We start from the raw sequence: 7,641 nt of genomic DNA, 5'->3' as shown, positions 1-7,641 counted from the left end.
ATGGTGAACAGAACTCTTGTTAACCTTTGTTGTAGTCTAGTTTGTTGTTTCTTAGCACTCATTTATGTAATGTGAAAGCATTCAGATCTTCAGACTTGACAATCATAGAATCATAGAATATCAGGGTTGGAAGGGACCTCAGGAGGTCATCTAGTCCAACCCCCTGCTCAAAGCAGGACCAATTCCCAACTAAATCATCCCAGCCAGGGCTTTGTCAAGCCTGACCTTAAAAACCTCTAAGGAAGGAGATTCCACCACCTCCCTAGGTAACCCATTCCAGTGCTTCACCACCCTCCTAGTGAAAAAGTTTTTCCTAATATCCAACCTAAACCTCCCCCACTGCAACTTGAGACCATTAATCCTTGTTCTGTCATCAGGTACCACCGAGAACAGTCTAGATCCATCCTCTTTGGAACCCCCTTTCAGGTAGCTGAAAGCAGCTATCAAATCCCCCCTCATTCTTCTCTTCTGCAGACTAAACAATCCCAGTTCCCTCAGCCTCTCCTCACAAGTCATGTGCTCCAGCCCCCTAATCATTTTTGTTGCCCTCCATTGGACTCTTTCCAATTTTTCCACATCCTTCTTGTAGTGTGGGGCCCAAAACTGGACACAGTACTCCAGATGAGGCCTCACCAATGTCAAATAGAGGGGAATGATCACAGCCCTCGATCTGCTGGCAATGCCCCTACTTATACAGCCCAAAATGCCGTTAGCCTTCTTGGCAACAAGGGCACACTGTTGACTCATATCCAGCTTCTCGTCCACTGTAACCCCTAGGTCCTTTTCTGCAGAACTGTTTCCTAGCCATTCGGTCCCTAGTCTGTAACAGTGAATGGGATTCGTCCGTCTTAAGTGCAGGACTCTGCACTTGTCCTTGTTGAACCTCATCAGGTTTCTTTTGGCCCAATCCTCTAATTTGTCTAGGTCTCTCTGTATCCTATCCCTACCCTCCAGTGTATCTACCACTTCTCCCAGTTTAGTGTCATCTGCAAACTTGCTGAGAGTGCAGTCCACACCATCCTCCAGATCATTAATGAAGATATTGAACAAAACTGGCCCCAGGACCGACCCTTGGGGCACTCTGCTTGAAACCGGCTGCCAACTAGACATGGAGCCATTGATCACTATCCATTGAGCCCGACGATCTAGCCAGCTTTCTATCCACCTTATAGTCCATTCATCCAGCCCATACTTCTTTAACTTGCTGGCAAGAATACTGTGGGAGACTGTATCAAAAGCTTTGCTAAACTCAAGGAATAACACATCCACGGCTTTCCCCTCAACCACAGACCAGGTTATCTCCTCTTAGAAGGCAATTAGGTTAGTCAGGCATGACTTGCCCTTGGTGAATCCATGCTGACTGTTCCTGATCACTTTTCCCTCCTCTAAGTGCTTCAGAATTGATTCCTTGAGGACCTGCTCCATGATTTTTCCAGGGACTGAGGTGAGGCTGACTGGCCTATAGTTCCCCGGATCCTCCTCCTTCCCTTTTTTAAAGATGGGCACTACATTAGCCTTTTTCCAGTCATCCGGGACCTCCCCCGATCGCCATGAGTTTTCAAAGATAATGGCCAATGGCTCTGCAATCACATCCACCAACTCCTTTAGCACCCTCGGATGCAGCGCATCCAGCCCCATGGACTTGTGCTCGTCCAGTTTTTCTAAATAGTCCCGAACCACTTCTTTCTCCACAGAGGGCTGGTCACCTTCTCCCCATACTGTACTGCTCAGTGCAGTAGTCTGGGAGCTGACCTTGTTTGTGAAGACAGAGGCAAAAAAATCATTGAGTACATTAGCTTTTTCCACATCCTCTGTCACTAGGTTGCCTCCCTCATTCAGTAAGGGGCCCACACTTTCCTTGACTTTCTTCTTGTTGCTAACATACCTGAAGAAACCCTTCTTGTCACTCTTAACATCTCTCGGTAGCTGCAACTCCAAGTGTGATTTGGCCTTCCTGATTTCACTCCTGCATGCCTGAGCAATATTTTTATACTCCTCCCTGGTCATTTGTCCAATCTTCCACTTCTTGTAAGCTTATATATATATATATATATATATATATATATATATATATATAATGCTATATTCTATGAAAAATAGGTAAACAATTTAACATGTGTTTCTAAAAAAAATATTGGATGAGTCATGGCAGAAATTTTGTTTCATAGACGATCGGGCCAGAAAAGAGGGACCACTGTGATAATCTAGTGCAGCGGTTCTCAAACTTCATTGCACCGCGACCCCCCTTCTGACAACCAAAATTATTCCATGACCCCAGGAGCAGGGACGGAAGCCTGAGCCTCGCTGCCTCGGGTGGGGGAAGGAGACAAAAGCTGAAGCCCAAGGGCTTCAGCCCCAGTCAGGGGGCCTGTAACCTGAGCCCTGCTGCCCAGGGCTGAAGCCCTCGGGCTTCGGCTTCAGCCCTGGGCGGTCGGGCATAGGCTTTGGCTTCGGCCCCAGGGCCCAGCGAGTCTAACGCCAGTCCTGGCGACCCCATTAAAATGGGGCTGCGACCCACTTTGGGACCCACAGTTTGAGAACTGCTGATCTAGTGTAATTTTCTGCATATGTCATGCCAATATAATTTCACCCTGCCGCAATTTACAGTTGAACTAGAGCATCGTTCAGACAGGGTTGAATAGATGGGCCTAAACCACATCATTAGAGCCACCCCCCACCCCAAACTAAATGACGTGCAGATCCCATATCCAGTGGTAATGGTCACATCAGGTGATTTGTCAATTTTTATTTTACGATTCAGTTGACATTTACCAGTGGGCTAATTTCTAATCAGTCATTGAACATTTTTAGAATATCACCGATACATGTCCATTGCTATATTCTTTTTTTAGGCTACACAACCTACTTCTATTTATGGTATCCTGACTCTTATCAAGATTCTGTATCTGATGTATAAGAAAGGAAAGGAAAGGCAAGCAGCTGGAGTAAAACAAAGCCAGAAGCAAATCAGAAAATAAACTCTGATAAAAGCTCTCCTAGCAGAAGACACTAAAAATCTAAACCAACACCACATTAAGCAAAAAATCAATATTTTATTGACTAGAAAACAGAGAGTTGTATACTTGTAGTTAGTTATTATCCACATAGATTTTATACTATTGCAGTTTGGCACTGGCCTATTTTCATATAGTGTACTTTTCTTTTTGTCTTCTTAATGTAATTATCACTTTCAATTAAATAAGGGAATGATCTTAATGCAACTGAGGTCAAAGAAAAAAGACTCCTATTAACGGCAATAGACTTTGGATCAGCTCCTAAAAGGACACGTGCTCCTGAAGTTAATGTGAGTAAGATGTGCTTTAAAACACATCAAGAGTGTGGTAAATGGTACAAAACCTGCCCTTGAGTATTTCATTGCACCATTCTCAATGGCTCAGTATAATGATAGTTTAATGACATGAAAGCGTGGAACAAAGGGAAGTAACATTTGTAACACTAATCTACTTGGCCTTTTATATAGACACTTTTACTTTAAAAGCTCAGCAAGCAGATTAAATCCTCTCAAAGTGACATAAATGAGATATAGGAACAAAACTACATTGTTCTGTTGGCCTATCGATTGTAATGAAAATAATATTATTAAAAACCATTGCTATAATGCTGGTAAATGTACATAGCTCTTAACAAAATGGAGTACGTCATGCTCCTTGTTCTAAAGCATTGACAGTCTTAATATAAACAAGGCAAACACATAAGATATTAGATCACAGTTCAAAGTGAGAGCAAGGAGAAATTATTCATGATGAGAAAGATGGATGGATTTCTGGAAAATGGGTTTTCAGGAGAAGAGAGAGGTGGCTTGGCAGACAGGAAGGTGACTCTCAAGCCATGTTTACACTAGGAAAAGTGGTGTATGTTTAGTATGTACTAAAATCCTAGTGTAGACAAGGTGAAACCCACACACGTACTGAGTGTGGTGTTCTGTCCCATCTAGTGGCACCAAGACCACTTAAAGAGAGAGAGAAAATGAGGCAGCTCTACAGCCTTAGCTAAGGGCCATGTGGCTTTTAGCTCATGAGATAGAGGCTCATGCAATAAGCTCCAGAAGCCCCAGGTTTGATCCTGTCCACTGATGACCAGGGTCTGACGGCATTAAAAAGGCAGTTGCAGTTTTAAGACATGTTAGCGTTTGGAAACTATACATTAGCGCTCTGATTGGGGGAGCTCATTGATTCCGATGGCAGATTAATGTAGTTTTATTTATTTATATCCTGAAACGATGACGTAGCAAAAAAAAAAAAAAAAAAAAAAAGTTTAACTAAAACTAGCTAATTTTGGTAAAGGGGCTGTAGTTCAGCTCTGCAAATCACTAGTCTTGGAACAGATTTTTGTTTGTTTGTTTAAGAAGGGATATAAGCCTTGATGCTTCAGAGAATAAACCAACCACTCAGTGGTAGGCAGGGCCAGATTTAGGGGCAGGCAACCCAGGCGACTGCGGTTCGCCACTCCAGGCCAATGGGGGTTGCGGGAAGCGTCATGGGCCGAGGGATGTGCCAGTGGGAGCCGCGATTGGCCGAACCTGCGGACGCGGCAGGTAAACAAACTGACCCGGCCCGCCAGGGTGCTTACCCTGTCGAGCTGCGTGCCAGAGGTTGCCGACCCCTGTTCTAGACTCTTCTGGACCTTTATAGAATCTTATGGAACCTTACGGACTTTCTGATAACTACATTTTCCTTGAACCTCCTAGAATGTTGTCAGCCATGCCCTTGGGAGTATATAAAGGGTGGGGTATTGCCAGTCAGTCAGTGAGATATAAGAAAAAAAAGTGAAGTGAAGTGAGGGCCTAGCTGTGATATTGTGACCCTTGTGTTATTGTGTAATTGTGAAATTGTTTTAAGACTTGAAGAGTGTAAGTAGCAACTAATAAAGGACATATGTAATGAGATGCCAGAGATATCTATCGAACTCCTATCTGCACAACAATATAAAAGAAATAATATTACTTCTTTTGCCATACTTAACATGTAATGTTTGACGACTTTCTAAGACTGTGGAACATAGACTTTTGCTCTCCCTAATACTGTCTGTTGGTTCAGCAAAGCAAAGCACTATGCTGTCATAATGGACTGCGCTCCCAACATTAGTCACAGAAAAAAGATATCATTTACAGTAAGATTTGTTGACGACGAGGATGGCTGTATCCAAGTAAAGGAACACTTTATCTGTTTCTGGTCTGTAGATGACTCTACTGGAGAAGGCCTAACAGAACTGGTTATGAATGTTTTGGATGAGAATAAAATAAAGCTTCAGGACTGCTGGGCCAAGGCTATGACAATGGTGCGAACATGAAGGGAAGAAACAGTGGTGTACAGGCAAGGATTCTTATGCTGAATCCAAGACCTTTCTTCGTGTCTTGTGGTTGCCATTCCCTCAACCTACTTGTGTCAGATGCAGCATCTTCTTTAGATTCAGTATCTCTTTTCGCAGTACTGCAAAGGATATACGTCCTGTTTTCAGCATCCTCGTGGACAATGTTACAAATCTGACCGTGAAGCCGCTAAATGACACATGCTGGGAGAGCCACATTGACAGCATGAGGCCAGTGAGGAACCAAGTGACTGTGGTTTATGATGCCCCGATGGAATTGGCTCAGTCGAGTAAAGCCAAGGCCAGAATCCAACTTGGCAAATCAGATCACTGACTTCAAATTTCTGGTCTCAATTGTGGTTTGGCACGATATCCTGTTCCAAGTAAACGTTGTAAGCAAGGCATTACAAACTCAGTCGATGGGCATCACAACTGTTACTATTTTGATGAGAAGCTGCATTGATTTTGTTGTGGCCTACAGAGACAACGGATTTGAAGATACCATCACTGCTGCCAAAGAAATGGCAGAAAACTTAGGAATTGAGCCTGTCTTCAAGGAAACTCATATTTATCAGAAGAGGAGACAGTTTGGTTACGAGGGCAGAGATGAGATGATGGGAAGCTCGGAAGAAAAATTCAAGAGGGAGTTTTTTTGCTTGCTCATTGACACTGCTCGAATGTCCATCAAAGAAAGGTTCAGACAAGTGAAGCACCACAAAAAGACGTGGGTTTTTGTGTGTGACCTTAGTAAGCTGCTAGCGGACAGAAAAACACTTGAACAATTTTACGGACTTTCACCAGATGCTGACACATGGGGAATGTTCAGACGTCAAAGGTAAAGTTACCTCTATATTGAATTGGACAACATCCATCACATTTTGCCACACAGGAAGCACTCTCCACTCCAAGTTCTCCAGTTCATTCATGATGCAGAGCTGAAGGATACTTTTCCTAATGTATGGATAGCTTTAAGGATTCTGCTCACGCTGCTGGTCACAGCCGTGAGTGGTAAGTGAAGCTTTTTGAAGCTCAGTCTCACTAAAACATATCTTTGATCGACATCGCTTGCTATTCTATTGCTTGAAAATGCCATTGGCCAGTCTTTGGAGCTCTCTGGCGCTGTGCTTCAGTTTGGGAAGGCAAAGGTAAGAGAAGCAACCTTTTGGACTAAAGGACTAGGGTTAACATTCTAAGGCTGTCACCTACTGTAACACTATTTAATACTGGTCCACCCAATGTTGGTGCACAATTAAATTTCTTGAAGTTACTACATTTCAATTATTCTTAAAATTAAAAAGTTTCTGTAAGCTTGGAGGAAATGATTTTTTTTATTTGCTTATATATGGCATGAATAAAAAAAGATTTAGAGATCCTAGCATGCAAATTTATCTTATATGACAGGGATAAATCATACATGGAAATTGTGCATCAAAGTTGTGAAATGGGCTACATATGCAATAAAAAATAAGGTATTCAAAAGTTTTGCAAATCAAGGGGGAGGGGCACTTTGCCTGGGGTGCCATTTGGTCTAGGGCATGCCCTGGTGGTAGGTTTTAGTAAGAAACTACCAGGATGGGCAACATACACTATAATTGTGCACTCTGGATTTTCTTGCATCTTCATCTGGAGCAGTTGGTGCTGGCCACTGTTGGAGATGGGATACTGGATTAGATGGGCCCATTGATCTGATACAGTCTGGCAATTCCTCTTTTCCTTAATCATAATGCATGAAAAAAATGTAAAGAAATCTTTTCCCCCCATGTTATTCAATTTATATGTAGTTCTTAGTAATGTGTCCTAATAGAGAAACAGAAATTTGTTGCTACGAGCGACTATGAAGTGGAAGTAATGAAAATGTCATTTACAGACACTTTTTCCAAAAACTATCTATGAATATGCACCTGAAATTTTGGACACACAATTAATTGCTTGGCTAAGCCCCACATTTTTGCAAACTGCTTAGTTAACATTCATTATACTGAGAATCAGAAAACTGGAAAAAGTGAGTGGGTCATTGATTAAGCATAGAGCGGTGCAAAGGAATTCTGACTTACAACTTGGAGCAAAGATTATACAGCTTTTTAATTGCCCTATAGTGTATTCAGTGGTGTAAATTATGGAGGAAATGGCCGCCTGTCCCCTCACCTCACCCTCCTGGCCATGGAGTGGACTCTTGACTCTCTCTGCTGGTGGGCATCCATTTCTCCTATTCCTTTCTGTCTTACAAGGCAGAGAAGTAGCACCCCCTCTGGAGTGGTAGAAGTCTTTCCTTTCTGTACAACAACCCCCTACCTTCTGCACATAGCGAAATGA

This window comes from Emys orbicularis, chromosome 3 (genome assembly GCF_028017835.1).
Source record: "Emys orbicularis isolate rEmyOrb1 chromosome 3, rEmyOrb1.hap1, whole genome shotgun sequence".
NCBI lineage: Eukaryota > Metazoa > Chordata > Testudines > Emydidae > Emys > Emys orbicularis.
The sequence above is the reverse complement of the archived record's forward strand: the minus strand, read 5'-3'. Positions refer to the sequence as shown.